Consider the following 26,351-nt stretch of genomic DNA (forward strand, 5'->3'; position numbering starts at 1 on the left):
TGCATCTCCTCTTATAATATTACAGGCCATGAAAATCTGCATCTCCTCTTATAATATTACAGGCCATGAAAATCTGCATCCCCCTCTTATAATATTACAGGCCATGAAAATCTGCATCTCCCTCTTATAATATTACAGGCCATGAAAATCTGTACCCCCTCTTATAATATTACAGGCCATGAAAATCTGCATCCCCTCTTATAATATTACAGGCCATGAAAATCTGTACCCCCTCTTATAATATTACAGGCCATGAAAATCTGTACCCCCTCTTATAATATTACAGGCCATGAAAATCTGCATCTCCCTCTTATAATATTACAGGCCATGAAAATCTGCATCTCCCTCTTATAATATTACAGGCCATGAAAATCTGCATCCCCTCTTATAATATTACAGGCCATGAAAATCTGCATCCCCCTCTTATAATATTACAGGCCATGAAAATCTGCATCTCCCTCTTATAATATTACAGGCCATGAAAATCTGCATCTCCTCTTATAATATTACAGGCCATGAAAATCTGCATCTCCTCTTATAATATTACAGGCCATGAAAATCTGCATCTCCCTCTTATAATATTACAGGCCATGAAAATCTGCATCTCCCTCTTATAATATTACAGGCCATGAAAATCTGCATCTCCCTCTTATAATATTACAGGCCATGAAAATCTGCATCTCCCTCTTATAATATTACAGGCCATGAAAATCTGCATCCCCCTCTTATAATATTACAGGCCATGAAAATCTGCATCTCCCTCTTATAATATTACAGGCCATGAAAATCTGCATCCCCCTCTTATAATATTACAGGCCATGAAAATCTGCATCCCCCTCTTATAATATTACAGGCCATGAAAATCTGCATCTCCTCTTATAATATTACAGGCCATGAAAATCTGCATCCCCTCTTATAATATTACAGGCCATGAAAATCTGCATCTCCCTCTTATAATATTACAGGCCATGAAAATCTGCATCCCCCTCTTATAATATTACAGGCCATGAAAATCTGCATCTCCCTCCTATAATATTACAGGCCATGAAAATCTGTAACCCCTCTTATAATATTACAGGCCATGAAAATCTGCATCCCCCTCTTATAATATTACAGGCCATGAAAATCTGCATCCCCCTCTTATAATATTACAGGCCATGAAAATCTGCATCCCCTCTTATAATATTACAGGCCATGAAAATCTGCATCCCCTCTTATAATATTACAGGCCATGAAAATCTGCATCTCCTCTTATAATATTACAGGCCATGAAAATCTGCATCTCCTCTTATAATATTACAGGCCATGAAAATCTGCATCTCCTCTTATAATATTACAGGCCATGAAAATCTGCATCCCCCTCTTATAATATTACAGGCCATGAAAATCTGTACCCCCTCTTATAATATTACAGGCCATGAAAATCTGCATCTCCCTCTTATAATATTACAGGCCATGAAAATCTGCATCTCCCTCTTATAATATTACAGGCCATGAAAATCTGCATCCCCTCTTATAATATTACAGGCCATGAAAATCTGCATCTCCTCTTATAATATTACAGGCCATGAAAATCTGCATCCCCCTCTTATAATATTACAGGCCATGAAAATCTGCATCCCCCTCTTATAATATTACAGGCCATGAAAATCTGCATCCCCTCTTATAATATTACAGGCCATGAAAATCTGCATCCCCTCTTATAATATTACAGGCCATGAAAATCTGCATCTCCTCTTATAATATTACAGGCCATGAAAATCTGCATCTCCTCTTATAATATTACAGGCCATGAAAATCTGCATCTCCTCTTATAATATTACAGGCCATGAAAATCTGCATCCCCCCTCTTATAATATTACAGGCCATGAAAATCTGCATCTCCCTCTTATAATATTACAGGCCATGAAAATCTGTACCCCCTCTTATAATATTACAGGCCATGAAAATCTGCATCCCCTCTTATAATATTACAGGCCATGAAAATCTGTACCCCCTCTTATAATATTACAGGCCATGAAAATCTGCATCTCCCTCTTATAATATTACAGGCCATGAAAATCTGCATCTCCCTCTTATAATATTACAGGCCATGAAAATCTGCATCCCCTCTTATAATATTACAGGCCATGAAAATCTGCATCTCCTCTTATAATATTACAGGCCATGAAAATCTGCATCTCCCTCTTATAATATTACAGGCCATGAAAATCTGCATCTCCCTCTTATAATATTACAGGCCATGAAAATCTGTAACCCCTCTTATAATATTACAGGCCATGAAAATCTGCATCCCCCTCTTATAATATTACAGGCCATGAAAATCTGCATCCCCCCTCTTATAATATTACAGGCCATGAAAATCTGCATCCCCTCTTATAATATTACAGGCCATGAAAATCTGCATCCCCTCTTATAATATTACAGGCCATGAAAATCTGCATCTCCTCTTATAATATTACAGGCCATGAAAATCTGGATCTCCTCTTATAATATTACAGGCCATGAAAATCTGCATCTCCTCTTATAATATTACAGGCCATGAAAATCTGCATCCCCCCTCTTATAATATTACAGGCCATGAAAATCTGCATCCCCTCTTATAATATTACAGGCCATGAAAATCTGTACCCCCTCTTATAATATTACAGGCCATGAAAATCTGCATCCCCCCTCTTATAATATTACAGGCCATGAAAATCTGCATCCCCTCTTATAATATTACAGGCCATGAAAATCTGCATCCCCTCTTATAATATTACAGGCCATGAAAATCTGCATCTCCTCTTATAATATTACAGGCCATGAAAATCTGCATCTCCTCTTATAATATTACAGGCCATGAAAATCTGCATCCCCCCTCTTATAATATTACAGGCCATGAAAATCTGCATCTCCCTCTTATAATATTACAGGCCATGAAAATCTGCATCTCCTCTTATAATATTACAGGCCATGAAAATCTGCATCCCCCTCTTATAATATTACAGGCCATGAAAATCTGCATCCCCCCTCTTATAATATTACAGGCCATGAAAATCTGCATCCCCTCTTATAATATTACAGGCCATGAAAATCTGCATCCCCTCTTATAATATTACAGGCCATGAAAATCTGCATCTCCTCTTATAATATTACAGGCCATGAAAATCTGCATCTCCTCTTATAATATTACAGGCCATGAAAATCTGCATCTCCTCTTATAATATTACAGGCCATGAAAATCTGCATCCCCCCTCTTATAATATTACAGGCCATGAAAATCTGCATCTCCCTCTTATAATATTACAGGCCATGAAAATCTGTACCCCCTCTTATAATATTTTAGGCCATGAAAATCTGCATCCCCTCTTATAATATTACAGGCCATGAAAATCTGTACCCCCTCTTATAATATTACAGGCCATGAAAATCTGTACCCCCTCTTATAATATTACAGGCCATGAAAATCTGCATCTCCCTCTTATAATATTACAGGCCATGAAAATCTGCATCTCCCTCTTATAATATTACAGGCCATGAAAATCTGCATCCCCTCTTATAATATTACAGGCCATGAAAATCTGTACCCCCTCTTATAATATTACAGGCCATGAAAATCTGCATCCCCTCTTATAATATTACAGGCCATGAAAATCTGCATCCCCTCTTATAATATTACAGGCCATGAAAATCTGCATCCCCTCTTATAATATTACAGGCCATGAAAATCTGCATCTCCTCTTATAATATTACAGGCCATGAAAATCTGCATCCCCTCTTATAATATTACAGGCCATGAAAATCTGCATCTCCCTCTTATAATATTACAGGCCATGAAAATCTGCATCTCCCTCTTATAATATTACAGGCCATGAAAATCTGCATCTCCTCTTATAATATTACAGGCCATGAAAATCTGCATCTCCCCCTTATAATATTACAGGCCATGAAAATCTGCATCCCCCCTCTTAGAATATTACAGGCCATGAAAATCTGTACCCCCTCTTATAATATTACTGGCCATGAAAATCTGCATCCCCCTCTTATAATATTACAGGCCATGAAAATCTGTACCCCCTCTTATAATATTACAGGCCATGAAAATCTGCATCCCCTCTTATAATATTACAGGCCATGAAAATCTGCATCTCCCTCTTATAATATTACAGGCCATGAAAATCTGTACCCCCTCTTATAATATTACAGGCCATGAAAATCTGCATCCCCTCTTATAATATTATAGGCCATGAAAATCTGCATCTCCCTCTTATAATATTACAGGCCATGAAAATCTGTACCCCCGCTTATAATATTACAGGCCATGAAAATCTGTAACCCCTCTTATAATATTACAGGCCATGAAAATCTGTACCCCCTCTTATAATATTACAGGCCATGAAAATCTGCATCTCCCTCTTATAATATTACAGGCCATGAAAATCTGCATCTCCTCTTATAATATTACAGGCCATGAAAATCTGCATCCCCTCTTATAATATTACAGGCCATGAAAATCTGTACCCCCTCTTATAATATTACAGGCCATGAAAATCTGCATCTCCTCTTATAATATTATAGGCCATGAAAATCTGCATCTCCCTCTTATAATATTACAGGCCATGAAAATCTGCATCCCCTCTTATAATATTACAGGCCATGAAAATCTGCATCCCCTCTTATAATATTACAGGCCATGAAAATCTGCATCCCCTCTTATAATATTACAGGCCATGAAAATCTGCATCCCCCTCTTATAATATTACAGGCCATGAAAATCTGCATCCCCTCTTATAATATTACAGGCCATGAAAATCTGCATCTCCTCTTATAATATTACAGGCCATGAAAATCTGCATCCCCTCTTATAATATTACAGGCCATGAAAATCTGCATCCCCCTCTTATAATATTACAGGCCATGAAAATCTGTACCCCCTCTTATAATATTACAGGCCATGAAAATCTGCATCTCCTCTTATAATATTACAGACCATGAAAATCTGCATCTCCTCTTTAAAATACTGAAATACCCCCATTCCCAACAAGAGAGCGACACCTCTGATAGATCGTCTCCTCTCAACTTATGACCCCTGGGCTCCAGCCACCACCCCGTGACATGCAGTCTGCCCCCCCCCCCCAGGACATGTGGTCTGGTCGTGACATGCTGACTGTGGCCCCCCCTGTGAAATACAAACTGACCCTCCGTGACAGACAGACTGACCCCCCCTCCGTGACATACAGACTGACCCCCCCTTGCGACAGACTGACCCCCCCCCCCCTCCGTGACATACAGACTGCCCCCCCATGACATACAGACTGACCCCCCCCGTAGGTAGCCTATACAAGCCTGTGTCCCCAGCGGTCATCCTAATGCAGTGTTCCTCGGCAATAGCTCTCGGCGCGTGCAGAGTTAATCTGACTCAGCTGTGTTGTAGTGCAGCAGCTCTGCGCTCGATTTCAATGGACTGAAATCGGCACATGCTCAGTTGCTACAAGGGATGCCAATTTTCTTGGGATGCCGATCTTACTGCTACACCGTGCCGCCGTATATAGTATAGAGGCGGCCGCACGGTAGGACGTTTTAAATTTTTTTCCGAGCTGGCTCCGTAAGGCAAGTGTCCATGTTGCCTTGCGCTAGCGCCGGCCCTGTATGTAGTTGTACCATGGATGATGCAAGTTTACAACCCTCTACAATAGGGGATCCACAGCTCTGCAGGACAGCCTTTCTTCCTTCCTTCAAACTTTTCAGTAATTGAAAAGAAAGCAGCACACAGGTGGGTCAGTCATGAGGAGAGAGTTTTATGTCACCTCCAGTACCCCTCTACCAACACAGCAGCCTGCTGGGATTTCCCTGGTATGGTGCACTACAAGCCCCAGCATGCTCTGTCAGCCTATGTGTATGCATAGCACAGGCGAATAGGCCTGCTTGCTGATCAGTGGCAGAACTCCACTGCCCAAGTCAATGGCAGCTGGTGATCAAATTTTTTTTGGGGGGGGCGCAAACTAACTGAAAAAAAAACATCAACTGCAGCCTCACCGTGCCCCATCAAACGCTCCCACCGTGCCCCATCAAATGCTCCCACCGTGCCCCATCAAATGCTCCCACCGTGCCCCATCAAACGCTCCCACTGTGCCCCATCAAACGCTCCCACCATGCCCCATCAAGCGCTCCCACCGTGCCCCATCAAACGCTCCCACCATGCCCCATCAAATGCTCCCACCGTGCCAACCCGCCATCTGCCCGGCACTTACCCTGTCTCAGTGGGGCAGTGGGTGACAGCAGCGGTGTCCTCCATGCTCACTTATATTCATTCGCTTTTCTAACACTGCTGGGTGAACTGCGAGTACCAAGAATAGGGGGTGTCAGCGGCGGCCATTGATAGATTCATCCAATGCATGAATCTATCTATTGGTGATAGAGGGGGGGTGGCGACTGTGCGCCCTTATAGATGCACCACCACTAGCCCAAGCCTCCATCATTATCAGTGGAAAGGGCCACGGGACCAGATATCAGGGGGGCCCTTTATGGTTCCCTGCATAGGGGCCCAGATGGTTCTAGTTACGCCTCTGGCCCCGTACACACGACCGAACATGTCTGCTGAAACTGGTCCGCGGACCAGTTTCAGCAGACATGTTCGGTCGTGTGTACGGCCGACCGGACAGGTTTCCAGCGGACATTTGTCCAGCCGACCGTTTTCCAGTGGACAAAAATTTATTAGCATGCTAAGAAACATGTCCGCTGGAAGCCTGTCCGTCGGACATGTTCGGTCGTCTGTACAGACTCACCGGACATGTCCGATCGGCCGCCATCCCTCGCATGCGTCGAAGTGATTCGACGCATGCGTGGAAGCGTTGAACTTCCAGGGCCGCGCACGTCGCCGCGTCATCGTCGCCGCAACGGCGCGGCCACGTCACCGCATATCGTGTACGCGCGGATTTCTGTCTGATGGTGTGTACAACCATCAGACAGAAATCTCCGGGCGGACATGTCCGCTGAAAACGGTCCGGCGGACCATTTTCAGCGGACAGTACGTCCGTCTGTACGAGGCCTCTGAGTTATAGGGAGTGAGGACACTAGTCTGGAAAGCGGAAAAAGCTAACTCGCTGAGGACATTAAAGTGGAGTTGTTGAAGGCTGTCATGTGGTGGGCTGAGCGGACTGTGATGTATGGGAGAGATGTGGACATTACAGTGGGGGGAGACTGTATTGAATTATAGTTGCTACCATCCGATGGAATGTACTGTACATCATCTCTACTAGTTCATTGGAAATTTACTACAAAAAAAAACACATACATTTGCAGTTAAAATTTTGAATCAAATTGCTTTTGCTGTTTATTTGGAAAGTTTACCTTGCTGCCAATGTGAAAAAAATGTGTCTACCCTTTCTATGGGATTTTGTGGTGGGAATTTGTGAAGGACACCCAGTTTATAGCCTGCCAAAATGTGTTTGTGGTAGTGGAGCTGCTCTGTAATAAAGATGTGGACATTACAGGGGGGAAGATGTGGACATTACAGGGGGAAGATGTGGACATTACAGGGGGGAAGATGTGGACATTACAGGGGGGAAGATGTGGACATTACAGGGGGAAGATGTGGACATTACAGGGGGGAAGATGTGGACATTACAGGGGGGGAGGCTAAGGACTGTGATGTGTGGGGGCAATGAGGACAGTAATGTGAAGGGGCTAAAGATAGTAATGTGGGGAGATAATGTAAATTGGGGCAAAGGACAGTACTGGCGGGGGGTTGGTGTCAAGGAAGTGTGAGAACATTACTGTGGAGGGGGGTGATATAAAGGAGGACACTCCTCAAGAGGGAGAGGACTCTGATGTGCACTGGGGACTGAGGATGCTGATTTAAGAATTGGTTCAGATCTGTACATGTGCATTAGGTGCACATGTCGTGGGTAGGTCAGCCCATTTTAATGGGCTGCAATACCCGCAAAAAACACAGAGAAAGACGTCTTTGACGTCTTTTTCAAAATAGTGCGGCAGCAATATGCGGTTTGGCACATGCAAAAAGGCGCCACGGGTAACGACATGATGTTCGGACCTCTGCTGGAAGAAAATTTCGCTGAACGGATCTCAGTGAATTTTAATTCATTACCCTTGCTATATACAGACAAGGGGCCAGATTCTCATAGAATTGCGGCCGTGTAACGTAACCCGTTTACCTTACACCGCCGCAAGTTTTCAGTGTAAGTGCCTGATCCACAAAGCACTTACCTGAAAACTTGCGGCGGTGTATCGTAAACACGTCCGGCGCAAGCCCGCCCAATTCAAATGGGGCGGGTACCATTTAAATTAGGCGCGCTCCCGCGCCGGACGTACTGCGCATGCTCAGTTTTAAAATTCCCGCCGTGCTTTGCGCGATGTGACATCAGTTTTTTAGAACGGCGACGTGCGTAGCGTCCATTCGTATTCCCGGACGTCTTACGCCAAAACAAAAAAAAATTGACATTCGACCCGGGAACGACGGCCATACTTTAACATGGCTCGACTAAAGTTAAGCCATGTTAAAGCAGGTGTAAAATTGTGACGGGAAAAAATTACTATCGACGACGTAACGACGGGAAAAAACTTTGGGGATCGCCGTAAATCCTCATTTGCATACCCGACGCTGGAATACGACGCAAACTCCCCCCAGCGGCGGCCGAAGTATTGCATCCTAAGATCCGACGGTGTAAGTCAATTACACCTGTCAGATCTTAGGGCTATCTATGCGGAAATGATTCTATGAATCAGCCGCATAGATACGACAGGAGATACGACGGTGTATCAGGAGATACGCCGTCGTATCTCCTCTGTGAATCTGGCCCAAGGATCTTAAATTCAACTGCAGGCTAGTGAATGGATTAATGGATGCAAACTCTCACTGCTAAGACCGTGAATTTCGTAAGACTCGTAGATGAGATGAGTACCCAGTAAGAAATTAAAAGAATAGATAGTGTAATACCATCAATGCATTTAATGTAAAAATACGATAAAGGATAGCATATAAAAATAAAGCCGGCTGCAATGCAAAACTCCCGTCCTGCGAGTGTGGTGACGTCAGCGCGTACCCCCTCAGAAGCGTTTTATCATCAAAGACATTTTCAATGAATGTGATCCTATTCCAAAGTGACTTGTGCCTGGATAAATAGTGCAGTGTAAATCACTGGTGAAGGGTGGGTAAACTCCACAAGTGCTCCCTCTTTAGATCCACACTCACCAGAAAGCTGAACCCCTGCAGGGGTAGAGGACATCAAACTAGGGCTGTTTCTGATTCTGATCCAGTGTCTTCTCCTCTTCCAGGATAGGTCTGGTCAGTGGGTGCACTCACAGAGCCTCCCGGAGCCTGGCTGTACGTACCCCTTGATCTCTATCAGCAGCCCTGGCGGCAAGTGCTGGAAGGTTGGAAAGATAAGGACTTCCGATTGCAATATTTTTCTCTTAGGCCCCGTACAGACGAGCGGACAGTCCGATGAAAATGGTCCGCCGGACCGTTTTCATCGGACATGTCCGCTCGGAGATTTCGGTCTGATGGCTTGTACACACCATCAAACCGAAATCCCTGCGGACAGACAGCGCGGTGACGTGGCGGTGACGTTGACGCCGCCACGTCACCAAACCAGGAAGTAAAATACTTCCACGCATGCGTCGAATCCATTCCACGCATGCGTCGAATCCATTCCACGCATGCGGAAGATATCTGTCCGCTGGTTAGGTGTACTAACCAGCGGACATGTCCGCCGGACAGCTTTCCAGCGGACATGTTTCTTAGCATGCTGAGAAACATTTGTCCGCCGGATATCTGTCTGCTAGCCTGTACACACGATCGGATCTGTCCGCTGACACTGGTCCGCGGACCAGTTTCAGCGGACAGATCCGGTCGTGTGTACAAGGCCTTAGAAATTGCACCTATTTAAATGTAGTGACAGCTGGTTTTTAAAGTGTTATTAAACCCCAAATAAAATATTTATTATATTGTAGCGTACCAATTATTAAGATGTGATTGTTGTTTTAGTTTCCTTTTTTGTGCTTTTGTTCCCTTATTTTTAACTGTTGATCCTTCCAGTAAGTCTGTCGTTTTTATACACAAGCTGTCCTGCCCATGTATTAGTTTTAGGGTTGAGACAAACCATTTAAAACTAATAGGGGTGGTTACAATGGTCAACTTTTATTTATTTAAATATGTAAAACCTAAAAGAAAAAAAATATTGATGTAACTGCTTAAAAGTGTTAACTGGAGCTTGGCTTCAATTTGTTAGTGTTTCTAAATCTGTTAGTACACCTAATACTATCCTCCCTCCAGACTGACAATGCTGCTGTCCAAAGGTGTCTCTGTTGCTCCTTCATCGAGAGTGGGGGTACACTAATACAGGAGTTGTGTTACTGGCCAGATAACTAGGTAAAAACAGAGGGGGGAAAAACTAAAAAAAGAAAACGAATACCGACACCACATCTAATCATTGATCAGCTGCAATACATCTAATGATTTATTAGCTGCAATATTACATTATAAATACATTTGTGGTCTATGATTTCAAATCTGTTTTAACACAGGTTGGAAAGCCAGCAAGCCCGATAATGATTTTTCTAACTTGCCCCACTGTATGTCTGTAAATTAATAGGCCATTATGTTATAACAAAGGCCAACATTGTACTGATTCACTTGGTTTGTAGTACCCAAATAAAACCACAAGATGGCAGAAACAGAACTTTCAAATTAAAGCTTGCCTATTTATCCCGCAGGAATCTTCAAACTACGGCCCTCCAGCTGTTGCAGAACTACACATCCCATGAGGCATTGTAAAACTCCGACATTCACAGACATGACTAGGCATGATGGGAATTGTATATCCGGAACAACTGGAGGGCCGTAGTTTGAAGACCCCTAAGTATACAGTATCTAGCAGTAGTTAGTCACATTCAGCTTGATTTATTCTGTTATGCAATCTCCATTCACAATAGCGTTTCTCCAAAATCGCACGATTTCCAGTGCAACTTAGCTCTGACTTTACATTCTCTGGACCAAGGGTGAATAAAAAGTCACACCAAAGTATTGTAGGCAATTTTTCAAAATTGCTGCGACTTTAATTTGCACCAATTTGAACAGGTGCCATTGAAAAAAATGGGATGCGACTTCTCGTGCGACTTTGATGTCCAAAGTCACATGACAAGTCACACAAGTGTGAATGGAGCCTTAGTGATGAGCTAAGGTGGGTTTGGACCGCAGTCCAAACCCACCTGAGCAAGCCCACCAGGAAGCTGTCACTGCAATCAGGGGAACTCCTTGTCCTGTAACCGCGCTTATACAACTGATGTGTATATGCATGGCTGTGGGGCAGGGAATGCCTTGGCTCATTCCTATCTGCAATGCTGAAGACATTGCATAGGGCATCTAAAGCGATTCTTCCTAGAATTTATGCAGTCACATAGCTAGCTGGTAATCGTCAAAGAACAGAATGAGAGATGTGAAGGTTTGTGGAAAAACACCTCCTTGTATCTCCAGAAAGTCTGCAACAGATGTTTCTGTCAAAAAAAAAAAAAAAAAAAAACTTCTCTGTAGAACAGGGTACAATACACCTGGTGGTTTGAAAAAAATATATCTCTAGAACAGTAAAAATATGTAACATGACCCTCTGTAATCTTCTATACACCCTGTCTAGCAAACTTTGCATAAAGGGTTCTTAGGGCAGTTTCACCTTGATCCACTGTGGTTTGGCTGCAGCATAGTGTACTTTTGGTATAGGTTACCCAAACTTTCCTATTGACTTCTATTAAATTGGGCAGTTTTGGTGAGTTTTCTGAAAATGCACGAAAAGTACTGCATACAGGACTGTACAGTCTGTACCAAAACCACTCTTTCTAATAGAACTTTATGAAAAAGGATGGGTTAACTGCACAAAAACCACCGCCATACTTGTGCTGAGGCCAAATGGCAGTGGATCAGTGTGAAACTGACCTTAGTTCTCATGCAAAGTAATCCCTCCCTGCCAGGGGTCAAGTCCTGGGGAAAAAAGTGTGGGAACTCCCACCCAAGATCCACTCCCCCACCAAAAAAAAAAAATGATACGCTCATATGCATAATTACTAAACCGCAAGTTCTTTCTAAATCCCACGATAACTCGCGGCAGACCTCCACAATGTCTCCTGGGAACAATGACAAAGGTGCCAGGAGACATTGCGGCATCGAGGAAGTGACGGAATACCCGCACACTACCCGATGAATCCATATACAGGAAGCGGCCAGTAACATAAAGGATTACTAAGGTTCGCCTGCCCCTGACAGTGACTCGAGCTGGGCATCGCCGCTTAGTGAAGGATTGGTTCGGGCGGCTTGGCTGCTCTCGGCTGCTCTAGTCCTGCAAAGGGAACTGTGTTCCTGCTGTGAAAAAAGTGCAGGAACTCCGTTCCCACGCGTTCCCGCAGGACTTGAGCCCTGCTCCCTGGCCAATCCCTACACTACTCTACAAAATGTAAAATACTTGCTTATAGCATATTTTACTGGATATGCCGCCAATATGGGGCACATAGACACAAGCTTTGGATCCCTTTCACACTTGGGCCACCCGTGTGTTAGCAGTAAAGCGCTACGCTTTTTAGCTGCGCTTTATCGCATTTTAAGCGCTTCGGAAGTGCTGCCCATTCATTTCAATGGGCAGGGGCATTTTGGAAGCTCTGTATACAGCGATCCCAAACCGCCCCAAAGATGCTGCTTGCAGGATTTTTTCTAACGTCCCGCAAGCGCACCGCCCCAGTGTAAAAGCACTCAGGCTTTCACACTCCGGCAGCATGGGAGGAAGTTTTCAGGCACTATTTCTAGCACTAATACACCTGAAAACTGTGTGAAAGGGCTCTTAGAAGAGGTACAGTTTCAGGTCTGGACACTGACCTGTACCATACAGTAGAAAAGAGATATACCTGTGCTCAAATCCAAAAAGCTTATACACAGGTATCCCTCTTTGGGGGCTGGATTTATGAGAAATGGCCCTCCCAAAGCAGGATATTGCTCTAAACCTGTAGGTAAATAAGAGAACCAGAACCTTCACTAAATTGATTTGATAATAAAGATGGCAGTGCCTCCACCCAGGAAGGGGCCTCTGTGAACAGTGGGGATTCCCTTCCTAGGAAATTAACCAGTAATCTAACCAAAGTAATTGGAAACAGAGGATCTACTTCAACCAGCATATAACAGTAACCATAAGTATGTAGAGGCATACTAATATGGAGATAATATGAACTTTATAGAAGAAAAGCATATTAATAGTAAATGCATCCAATGTACAAACATGTATTATCAGCAGGGGGCCCAACAATAGTCCTGGTGGAATTGTGCACATATATTCAGGTATATAGTGATACCCCCAGATGAATGTTGCCACGAAGTCCATCTGCAGGGGCCCTGAGGATGATCACGATGCGGTGTCCATCTTTGTGTCAGAGATGTGGCCATCCAATTCCTAACCTGGCTCCAGCCTATGCTGGTTATCGAACCTTAAACTAAAGCTAGCTATAGAATCCTAGACTAAAAAGGACAGGGTTAACTAAAAAAAAAGAAGCTGCATATGCATAAACTCTATTGCAATAAACAGGTTCACCTACTAACATAAAAATAGGGAGGAGCGACGTGCTGACGTCACCACACTGTTCTCACGTTCCGCTTGCGTGTTTGTACTATTGTTGGACGGCCTTTTTTTATGAAACTTTTTACTTTTGCACAGTCTGTTTGTTAGCACAGACTTTTTACAATAAACACTACCTTGTTTTAGCGATGGCAAATCTTTTTTATTTCTTTTTACTGGTGTATCTAACACACCAAGGTCATTTTCGCGGTTGTTTGCTAACTGCTGGGTTAAACACCGAGTTTCCAGAAATGCTTGGCTTGTAAGCCACCGGAGGTTTGCGAAAACCAAAGGCCCTGGCTGGTTATTAGCTACAGGCTCTGGCAGCTTATACAGCTGGTAAGCCTGCACTCTATGTGGTGGTAGATTCACAGTGTCTTTCCAATTATTGAAGATCCTATCACAGGGTGTTCCAACTTACATTCCTCCTTCTGAAAGTTTTCTGAAAGAGACAAAACATTTTTTGTCAATTTTATTGTCAATTATAGCCCACAATTTTTACTTATTTGCTAAGTTTCTTGTTCAATCTAACTCAACTGGATTCACATATTGATTACATTCAATTGTATTTGTTTATTTGATAATTTATTATTAGCGCAGCTCAGGGGCAGAGCCAGAGTCTATTTGCGGATTACACTTGCCACGTCACCTGCCACATGTTGCTGATTGTCACTTGCCATGTCACCTGCCACACATTGCGGATTACACTTGCCATGTCACCTGCCACATGTTGCTGATTGTCACTTGCCATGTCACCTGCCACACATTGTGGATTACACTTGCCAATGCCAACATGTACTGTGACATACTGAAGCAGAGCATTAATCCCCTCCCCCCCAATTGGAGACTGGGCCGCAGGGCAGTATTCCAACAGGATAACGACCCCAAACACACCTCCAAGACAACCACTGCCTTGCTAAAGAAGCTGAGGGTACAGGTGATGGACTGGCTAAGCATGTCTCCAGACCTAAACCCTATTGAGCATTTGTGAGGGATTCTTAAATGGAAGGTGGAGGAGTGCAAGGTCTCTAACATCCACCAGCTAGGGTGACCACATTTCTAAACTACCATTTAGGGATACCCTCCCTTCCCAAAAATCAGCTAGTGCTGTAACGAATCACAGCACAGTAATTGCACGCAAGAGGTGGGATTTATGCTTTCTCCAATCACAAGCAGGGGTAGGATTGTACTCCTCCAAGCATTCCCGTCCAGGACAAGTACTGTCAGTGAGTAAAGTGGTGATGTGGCGGCCTTTTTTGGGTGCATCAGATTGGCCCGGGGGGTGGCTGTGTCAGTTTCATTCTGGGACACTGTATTGTCCTAGAATTAATGTCCCCGGGACAGACCTGCAAAATGCGGGACTGTCCCGGGCAATCCGGGACATGTGGTCACCCTACCACCAGCTCCTTAATGTCATCATGGAGGAGTGGAAGAGGACTCCAGGGGCAACTTGTGAAGCTCTGGTGAATTACATGCCCAAGAGTGTTAAGGCAGTTCTGGAAAATAATGGTGGCCACACAAAATATTGACACTTTGGGCCCAATTTGGACATTTTCACTTAGGGGTGTACTCACTTTTGTTGCCAGCGGTTTAGACATTACTGGCTGTGTGTTGAGTTATTTTGAGGGGACAGCAAATTTACACTGTTATACAAGTTGTACACTCACTCCTTTACATTGTATGTAGCAAAGTGTAATTTTTTTCAGTGCCGTCACATGAAAAGTTCTAATAAAATAATCACCAAAATGTGAGGGGTGTACTCACTTTTGTGAGATACTGTGTGTGTGTATATATATATATATATATATTGTGACAGGAAGTCAGGTAAATCTGTGGGTGTTGTCACAGACGGGACATACATTTCTGCCTTGTTTAGACAATACACCAATTGTTATTAGGCGTCGGCTGCAACAGTAGCCAGAAAAGGTCTAAGGGCGTTGGAAAACTTCAGCTGTTCAGAATGAGGCAATTAAGGCCTCTATAAGTAATCCATAGGATTACCACTGAATTGCTGCATCCTGAGGCTTTGTGAGAAAGGAGAGCAGTGTACTGAAAGTCTTCTGAGGCGGTGAGGAAGTGATTGATTTTTTTGTGTGATAAAAAATCAAAAGACTATTGTTTTTCAGCTGTATGACCAGCAGTGTCTGCCCAGCACTAGGCTGTGCCAGACTCCATAGATAGGTTCCTGTGTGGAAGGTAGATGCCCCAAGTGGCCAGGGTTTATTTTATGTTTGATTTTGTTTATGCTGTTTGGATGCTTGCACTTGTTTCCGGCAAGATGGAAGAATAAACCCAAATCTTTGTTTTCAACCGTCTTCGACTGCCTGTCTGTATAAATTCAGTGTGTAGTGAACCCATCCAAGGGGTCACACACCCCACTACCGAGCTAACCCCTTACAATATATATATATATATATATATATATATATATATATATATATATATATATATATATATATATAGTATATCAAGTAGTATGCACTCTCCATATGTTGCAATAACTTTACTTCAAAATCTAATCTTCATACAAAATCTGAAACATAAAGCAGCTGTACAGTTTCAAGCATAACAATGCTCTTCATCAAGCTGTATGTGAACATCAACTAGTCTTAGGCCTTGTACACACGATCAGTCCAAACTAATGAAAACGACTGAAGTTCAGTTTCATCAGTCTAAACCTACCGTGTGTATGCCCCATCTGACTTTTGTCCTTCAGACCAAAGTTTCAAAACTTGCTTTAAAATCGGACTAATGGACGCCTGACCAATCGGTCAAAATCGATGGTTAGTACGCAAAAGCATCGGTTCAAAACCCTGTGCATGCTCCGAATCAAGTCGACGCATACTTGGAAGCATTGAACGTTTTTTTTCAGCACGTCGTTGTGTTTTACGTCACCGCGTTGGACTCAATCGGTTTTTGAACCGATGGTGTGTAGGCACATCAGACCATCAGTCCATCAGACCATCAGTCCGTTTTCATCAGTTTGGACTGATCGTGTGTACAAGGCCTTAGTCTACTATATATATTCACACAACCTATGGACAATAATAGTAAATTATTAAACATAGAAACACTTGCCTATTAATACCTGCTTCTGGTCTGGATTCAGCAGCAGCTCTGCCATAGACAGACCATGAGATCTCAGACTTTCTCCCTCTCTTCACTTCGTCCTTCTGGGTTTTCCAGACCAACAACTCATAAACAGAAAGTGCTATACATAATTTATTCTGTGATTAGCAGCACAGCTATTTACAAATACAGAAAGTAGAGGGCAGTGGATCCTTACACAAACTTACCTGCCTGTTAGAAATCTCCTGTTGAATGTGCAAGCGTGGCTCAGTGTACATTCCGAGCATACTGTGATGGTGTAGGAATTAAAGGCTCATGTGTACATGCACAGTTTAGTGGACATTCCGACATACCGTGGTGCTGCTGAAATAAATGACTCCTGAACGCATGCGTGGGAATCATGCCTTTCCCTGTTGGCAAATCAAGAGACCAAAGACCTGGAACCCAGAAGAAGCAGGAGGAGAAATGTCAGCGGCCAGTGAAGGGTCTAACAACCACTCCGCTGGAAGTGCTTATCTGCCAACTTATCTGCTTTAAAGGAGATATCCAACATACAAATTCCTCCCCTACCCAAAACATCAGATCCAACACCACACTCAATACTCTCCTCTTTCTGCCCAGTTACCACTGATGAAGTTGATGAACTCCATTCCATGGCCCACCTCACTACCTTTGCCCTGGACCCTGTCCCCTCTCAATTACTGGGACCACCTTCCCGCTCTATCCTCAACTCCCTAACCCACATCTTCAACCCTCCCTCTCCTCCAACACCATTCCTTCCCCGCTGAAACATGCACTGGTTACCCCCATACATAAAAAAACCTCACTAGACCCCACCTGTTTGAATAACTTAAGACCCATCTCCCTGCTCCCGTTTGCCTCCAAGCTCATCAAACGATGTGCTGTCCTCCTCTACATTGTAAAGCGCTGAGTAAATTGTTGGCACTATATAAATGGTGCATATTAATAATTAGGGTTGTCCCGATACCACTTTTTTAGGACCGAGTACAAGTACCGATACTTTTTTTCAAGTAGTCGCCGATACCGAATACCGATACTTTTTTTAAATGTGTCCCCAAATGCAGCCATGTCCCCCCCATATGCAGCCATGTCCCCCACATATGCAGCCATGTCCCTCTAGCCATGTCCCTCTAGCCATGTCCCTCACATATGCAGCCATGTCCCTCACATATGCAGCCATGTCCCTCTAGCCATGTCCCTCTAGCCATGTCCCTCACATATGCAGCAATGTCCCTCTAGCCATGTCCCTCACATATGCAGCAATGTCCCTCTAGCCATGTCCCTCACATATGCAGCCATGTCCCTCTAGCCATGTCCCTCACATATGCAGCCATGTCCCTCACATATGCAGCAATGTCCCTCTAGCCATGTCCCTCACATATGCAGCCATGTCCCTCTAGCCATGTCCCTCACATATGCAGCAATGTCCCTCTAGCCATGTCCCTCACATATGCAGCAATGTCCCTCTAGCCATGTCCCTCACATATGCAGCCATGTCCCTCTAGCCATGTCCCTCACATATGCAGCCATGTCCCTCACATATGCAGCAATGTCCCTCTAGCCATGTCCCTCACATATGCAGCAATGTCCCTCTAGCCATGTCCCTTGATGTGGCGGTGCGATGCGGCGGCAGCGGCGGGGGGGAAAGGGGGGGGAAAGTATTCTATTTAGGTATCGGGGGTATTTGCGCGAGTACGAGTACTCCCGCAAATACTCGGTATCGGTCCCGATACCGATACTGGTATCGGTATCTGGACAACCCTATTAATAATAAAGGCATAGTTCACCTTTACCAAAAAAATGCCTATGCAAATAAGGGGTGTTTTTAGATAAAAAGAAACCATGCAGCTCTGACCAAAGTTGAATATTGCCCTTGCTATATGTGCAGGCTATTTACGTACCTCATGAAGCCTGATTGAAAAACTCCCAGAGCTGTGTACACAGAGAACGATCTCTATGTTTCTCATCCCTACAAAACAGGGATGAGAATCTGAGAGATCGTTAGCAAAAAGCAGCACACTGTTCACACATTACACATAGGCAGATATTTAACCCCTCGATTGTCATAGATGTTAACTGATCACTGTATTAATTTCACTTGGGATGTCAGTGGCAGTTAGTGTCAGATTGTCTGCTGCACTATCGCAGTCCCATTATAAGTCACTGATCACTGCCATTATAGTATAAAAAAAAAAAAATACAGTATACAGTATATATCATAGTTTGTAGGCGATATCAATTTTACGAAAAACAATTAATATACGCTTATTGGGATTTTTTAAATCAAAAACATGTAACACAATACATATTGGCCAAAATATATTAATAATTTTGATATTTTGTATTTTTTATTGGATATGTTTTATAGCAGAAAGAAAATAAATATATATATATATATATATATATATATATATATATATATATATATATATATATATATATATATATATATATATATATATATATATATATATGTATATTTTAATTGTTGATCTTTTTTTTTTGTTTATATAGCCATCAAAAAAAAAATGGCGGTGATCAAATACCACCAAAAAATAAGCTATATTTCTGGGGGAAAAAAATGATATAAATGTTGTTTGTGTACAAAGTTGCAGAGTTTTTGTAATCGCAAAAAATGCTCTGAAAGGGCGTGAATTAAAGGGGGTAAAAACTTCCAGAGCTGGATAATATGTGTCAATGTTCTCTAAAAGCATTGAATGTCCTGAGAATGTAGCCAATGGTTTCACACAGTCAGGCGACACTTTGTTCAAGACTCCAGAATTGTTACCATTTAGGCAATTGAATCAATCCACGACAAAATGGCGGCAAACTGTAGCCCTACTCTGAAGAAAATGAGGACAATGTTTAAACCGGATTTCCTACAGTCTTTGAACTCTACCAAACGGAAAGTGAATCGAGCGGTTGCTGACGTCAGCACAGCTCGTCCATTGGCTACCCCGTGTTCGCCACTAGAGGTCCTGCCCGCGCCTTGTTGTGTGCTATGAGGGCGAAGCGCTTCGGATGGAGCAGCATTTGAACGTCATTTACCGGAAGACGTTATCTGATAGGGAAGTTGCAAATGTACCGGGAAGCGGCTGTGGTATGTAAATGCGGTGGCGGGCTCTTTAGGCCACGCTGCCTGTAGTGTGCGGAGGAGGGCTGTGGGGTGGAATAGTCTGGAATGTCCGGGGTGCACATGTCTTAGAGGCCAGTCATTGGATGTAGTGATGTCTGTGGGAGTGAGTGGGGGATGGAGGGCTCCACAGCTGTGAGGAAGTACAGAGTCCAGGAGGTGAGGTGGTGCCCGGGGACTCCGTGTCCCCATATCCTGCAATCTACTCCCCATCCCCCTCCTCCTGCTCCTCCTCCCTCTCACACCTGCTGTAATAAACACACTTCAATGTATTACTAGCATTATAAAAGTTTTTAAAGCCCATCTTAATTTTCTGTTGAACTATTTCCCTTTATATCTATATATATATATGCATTGTAGATGAGTGGTTGCGCCAGGATCACGGCTGCACCGTTTACTGCAGTCGTCTTTCAGGTAAAACCGTGATCTGAGCGGCTCTACAGCCACCCAATCACTGGAAGGCCCCCCCCCCCTCACCGCTGCTAGGATAATGTCTCTGATGATCTGTGCATGCGCAGGGCGTACCGCCACTCCTGATCGGCTGGTGTGACTGAGAACACTGCGCATGCACAGATCGTCCGAGGCATTATCCGATGATTAGCAAACTGCTGTGTTCTGTTGATTAGTGCAGATCGTCTTTCCGCCTGCGACGTGATCGGTGATGTCTCGCGCATGCGCAGACAGAGTGAGGCAGAATGCAGTGATATGGGTTTTTGTCCTCCGCGCTTAGCTGATCGTTGGATAATGCCTCCGACAATCTGTGCATGCGCAGTGTTGCCGTCATGCCAGCGGATCGGGACATCCACCAGAGAGACGTTACGTCCTGCACGTTCGTAGATTGTCGGAGGCATCTGACGATCTGCATTATTCGATCGTACACCGGAAGCAGCGAGGATTTTGTCACTTCCAGTTCCTCTCAGGCCAGGGAAGCATCTGATGAAAGCCGTCCTGGTTGATCAGATGCTTTGGAGGGCAGACAAGGGATCAAATAGACTCCAGATCTCCCCATTGTCACTGCCAAAGCTATCACAAGGGATGACGCTCATGCAGCTAAGGGATGTCTATAGATGAAAACAAGCTGTGCAGTCTTGACTAGAGCTGAGCAATGCCCTTCTTATAGGTGTGAGCCGTTATGCACCTCATGAAGCCTGACCTGAAAACTCCCAGGATGTTGCCAAGGCCGGCTACAGATCATGAGATTTTATTTCCTGCAACCTGAGAAGAAAATGACTCAATTCCCCATCAACAGAGTCAGTGTTGTTGGTGAAATCCCTCTCGCTGAGCTCTTGTGTTCTGCCAGCTGGGACTATACCCAGCAATTATTGCTAGCGGCTATAATTGCATGCTAGAAACTAGGGGTGCAACAGATCAAAAACTCATGGTTCAGATCGTTCCTCGGATCAGATAATTTTTCGGATCACCACCATATATAGTCCCCGCTGTAATGTCCACATCCCCCCCCCCCCTCCCACTGTAATGTCCACATCCCCCCCCTCCCACTGTAATGTCCACATCCCCCCCCCCTCCCACTGTAATGTCCACATCCCCCCCCCTCCCACTGTAATGTCCACATCCCCCCCCCTCCCACTGTAATGTCCACATCCCCCCCCCACTGTAATGTCCACATCTCCCCCCCCCACTGTAATGTCCACATCTCCCCCCCCCCTGTAAATGTCCACATCTCCCCCCCACTGTAATGTCCACATCTCCCCCACCTCCCGCCATCGTTGTACATCGCTAGTTTGAAGAGGAATACTGTTGTTATGGTAGCAGCTAGCTACCCTAACCCCAGTACCCTCTTCAAGAGCAGGCGGTCCTCTTTCAGATAAAAGTGGTCTCTGCGGCAGATACGGCGCAAGATCACTTTTATAGGGGCGCCCCCTATAAAAGTAAAATAAGAAGCTTGCGCGCGAAAGCGAACGCATACGTGTTTAGTACCCGCATATGAAAACAGTGTTAAAACCACACATGTGGGGTAGGGCTGCAACGAACGATTATTTTCATAATCGATTAGTTGGCTGATTATTGTTTCGATTAATCGGATAATAGCCTTAAAAAAATTGTAATTTTTTTATATTTTTTGGGCCAATTTGTTGTTGGGCAGATTACAAAACACAAATTGCCGCAAAAACACATTACATGCTTTTCTGCAGCTTCTCCATTAAAGTATATTGAACTAAAAAAAACAAAATCGCCCTTTCCAAATACGCAGCAGCTGAAAAAAAATCATGGATGTGAACGTGTCCCATAGGAAAACATGGAAATGAACTGTAGTGTGTTTCTGCAAAAAACAGGTGTGACCCAGGCCTGAGGTGTTTAGTAATATAATGGGAGTTAAAAAAACAAAAATAAGTACAAAAATAGCAAATAATCGCTACGATTTGCTTTTTTGTACTATAAAGGGTTAATTTAATTTTTTTTAACCCCATTATGTTACTGGCCGATTAATCGATTATGAAAATTGTAATCGATTAATTTCATAATCGATTCGTTGTTTCGGCCCTAATGTGGGTTATCGCTGCGATTGTTAGAACTGAGCAATAATCCCTAGACCTCCTCTGTAGTATTTATTTTTAACGTTGCCTATGGAGATTTTTAAGGGTAAAAGTTTGTCGCCATTCCTCGAGCGGACGCCACTTTGAAGCGTGACATGTTTGGTATCAATTTACTCAGCGTAACATTATATTTCACAATATACAAAATTGGGCTAACTTTAATGTTGTCTTAGTTTTTTCCCCCAAAAAAGTGCACTTGTAAGAACACTGCACAAATACGGTGTGACATAAAGTATTGCAACGACCGCCATTTTATTCTCTAGGGTGTTAGAAAAAAAATATATAATGTTTGGGGGCTCTAAGTAATTTTCTAGCAAAAGAAACAGTTTTTAACTTGTAAAGTCCAAATCTCAGAAAGAGGCTCGGGGCTCTGAAGTGGTTAAAGCGGCGTTCCACCCAAAAATGGAACTGCCGCTTTTTGGAATCCCCCCCCCCAGAAGACAGCAGGGACCAGTGGGATCGTGCAGCGTGACTTGCGCATGCGTAGTAGGGAACCAGGAAGTGAAGCAGCTTCACTTCCTGATTCCCTTACCAAAAATGGTAGCAGCACGCGAGAGCTAGATCGGCTTCGGGTGCCGACATCGCGGGTGCTTTGGACAGGTAAGTGTCCTTTATATTAAGTCAGTAGCTGCTGGCTTTAAAAAAAATCAATTGACGGAACTCTGCTTTAGTCCCCTTTCACACTTATATGACTTGTCTTACGATTTTGCAGTGTATGACAAGTCATTCTCCATGATTTTCAATGAACACCATTCATATTGGCACGGCATTAAGTAGTGCTGACTTCAAAGTAGTCCCTGCACTGCTTTGGTCCAACTTCCATGCGAGTTGATGTCCATAGACCTCAATGTTAAACCCTCAAGTAGCATGCAAATCGTACCTGAATAATATAGATACAATTTCAGTACAACTTTGTAAGCACAAGCAGCTTTTTAACCCTTGTCCCACCCAATCCTTTCAGCATAGTAGCCCCTCTCAAGCACATTTTTCCACCACACATTCACTTCCTGGTTATTCCCTCAGGAACAATGTGCTCCAAACAGGTAAAAAAAAAAAAGACGTCCTCGATAATGAGCAAATCATTCGATTTATACGTGAGTGCCCAGCTATTTATGATTTGTGTGACCCAAACTACAAAGACAAGATCCCACTGACCACCAATGGAGGGGACATTGTTCCCACTGACCACCAATGGAGGGGACATTGTTCCCACTGACCACCAATGGAGGGGACATTGTTCCCACTGACCACCAATGGAGGGGACATTGTTCCCACTGACCACCAATGGAGGGGACATTGTTCCCACTGACCACCAATGGAGGGGACATTGTTCCCACTGACCACCAATGGAGGGGACATTGTTCTCATTCTTCATTATAGAGGACCCAAAATGTACCCCTATCTTCACGATTGGCAATGATGGGATGTACCCAATATCGACGTCTTCTCCTCCTCTTCCTCATGCACTGCGACTGCTACAGCAGCAATGACAACTGCGGTGGCAGGAAAAATAATTGCCTCACCATGTATGTTTTCATTGGTTTATGCCAAAGTTGTGACAAAGTCGAATTTGTACTGATCCCAAATCGCGGCCGCAAAATTGCACGACTTTGAAATCGTATAAGTGTGAAAAGGGCCTTAAGAGCGACTTCAGGAACTTAATATGTACAGTCTGGAGGAAAGAAGAAAAAGGGGAGATATGATTGAAACCTTTTAAATATATCAAGGCGTTGAATAAGGTTCAGGAAGGCAGTTTTTACAATCTAAAATAAAAATCACAGGGACATGACCTCTAACTAGGGGAAAGTTCAAAACGAATCTTAAGCCTTGTACACATGGACGGATTTCCATCGGAGAAATCCGTGGATTTTTGTCCAAAGGGTGTTGGCCATAAACTTGTTCTGCATGCAGAAGGCAGAACTTTTTCAGCCAACATACACAAAACTATGTGGTTTTTCTGCTCTTAAGCGCCACCCCTTGTGCAACTACTGCTAATGTTGTCTGGTGGTTAGCATTGGTTTGGAGCATGCGTGTTTGTACTTTGGATTTTAGTCCGACGGACACACAATCGGATGATCTGACGGAACACGTTTGTTGTCGGACAATTTGAGAGCATGCTATCCCACCTTTTGTTGTCAACTTCCGACAACAATTGTCCGATGGAGCATACAGACGGTCGGATTATCCGACAAAACCCTGTCATCACACAATTGTTGTTGGATTATCCGATCGTGTGTACGGGCCTTTAGAAACTTCAATTTCCTGAAAGGGTAGTTGGTGATTGGAATAAACTTCAAGCAGAGGTAGTAAGAAAGCCAACAGTAAATGGCTTCAAACATGATCCACAGTGGCTATAAAAAGTCTGCAATGTCAGTTTTCTGTGATGTAAAAGAACGAGACAAAGATAAATCATTTCAGAACTTTTTCCACCTTTAGACCCGATTCACACTGGTGCGACACGACAGGCGTTCTAATAGGAGCGACGCAAGTCGCTCCGACTTAGAAAAAGGTTCCTGTACGACTTTGGGGGCGGTTTGGGGCGACCTGCATTGACTTCTATACAGAAGTCGTTTTGCAAATCGCCTCTGAAGTCGTCCTCAGGACGACTTGCAGAGTCGCCCCCGAAGTCGTGCCGCTGCAGTGTGAACCGACTCTAAATGTGACCTATAAACTGTACAACTCAATTGAAAAACAGGCTGAAATCTTTTTTTAAAACTAAAATAATGTGGTTGCATAAGTGTGCACACAAACGTTCTGAAATGATTTATCTTTGCCTTATTTTTTTTTTTTTACATCGCAGAAACCTGACATTTTAACACAGGCTGATCTGTTCTCCTGTGAACGATCGGTGGGTTGCGACGGCACGCCGGCCCTTCTGATTGGCTCCCTGCTGTTCAATCACAGCAGGAGTGGCGCCCCTCCTAAACTGCATGCGCAAAATCACGTACAAGTGATTTTAACTGACAATTGCGCGGTCGTGCAACGCTGTACCCAAATAAAATCGATGTCCTTTTTTTTTTCACAAATAGAACTTTCCTTTGCTTTATTTGATCACCTCTGTGGTTTTTATTTTTTGCACTACAAACAAAAAACGGAGCGATAATTTAACCACTTGATTACTGGGCACATATACCCCCTTCCTGCCCAGGCAAACTTTCAGCACTGTCACGCTTTGAATGACAATTGCGTGCGACGTGGCTCCCAAACAAAATTGACGTATTTTTTTCCCACAAATAGAGCTTTCTTTTGGTGGTATTTGATCACCTCTGCGGTTTTCATTATTTGCGATATAAACAAAAATAGAGCGACAATTTTGAAAAAAAAACAACAATATTTTTTGCTATAATAAATATCCCATTAAAAAAAAAAAAGTGAAGGACGACTGCACTAAGGTAAATTAAGCTATTTAGGGGGAAGAAAAATCCTTTACAACCCTTTAACCACTATACTACCAGCCGCTGTCAATTGACGGCGGCAAGGTAGCTCAGTTATTCTGACAGGACGTCATATGATGTCCTCGTCTTTTAAAGCCGCTGGCTTGCGTGCGCCCACAGGGACTAGTGCATGGAATGACGTACAGGTACCTCTATTCACGCAGCCTTGCCGCAGTACAACTGCGGCGGGTGGTTGGCTGGCACGTAGTTAACTCAGAAATGTGCGGTCTATTGCTCTCAGACTCAAATTCTTTCATTTTTATTTTTTTTAGCTGTTCTAATCTGGCTTTCTGTCTACATTTAGTTTCCATGGTCCCACTGGCAAAAAGTATGGAATCGCTTGGAAAATGTTCATTTAATTGTGTGTAAAAAAATAATAAAAAAATAGACATACCTCAAAACTATTTTCGTTTAACCACTTAAGGACCGCCTCCTGCACATTTACGTCGGCAGAATGGCACATGCAGGTACATCCTCTTTAAGTGCCCAGCCGTGGGTCGCGGGCGCGCGCCCCAGTCCGAATCTCCGTGACCCGCGGACCCGATCGCCG

At 43.7% G+C, this 26,351-nt stretch overlaps 1 protein-coding gene across 2 annotated transcripts in view; it reads left to right on the forward strand.

Annotated features, from left to right (window-relative positions):
* The first annotated feature begins 19,620 nt into the window (after window positions 1–19,620).
* ZSWIM9 (zinc finger SWIM-type containing 9) overlaps window positions 19,621–26,351 on the forward strand; it is a 50,481-nt gene continuing 43,750 nt past the window's right edge. Inside the window, exon 1 of one of the 2 annotated variants that reach the window (XM_040325571.1) lies at window positions 19,621–19,779. The gene's annotated coding sequence lies outside the window, so the exon portion shown is untranslated. The remainder of the gene's footprint in view (window positions 19,780–26,351) is intronic. The other variant, XM_040325570.1, reaches the window with a different exon arrangement.

Source organism: Rana temporaria, chromosome 10 (assembly GCF_905171775.1).
Source record: "Rana temporaria chromosome 10, aRanTem1.1, whole genome shotgun sequence".
NCBI classification, from domain to species: Eukaryota; Metazoa; Chordata; class Amphibia; order Anura; family Ranidae; genus Rana; species Rana temporaria.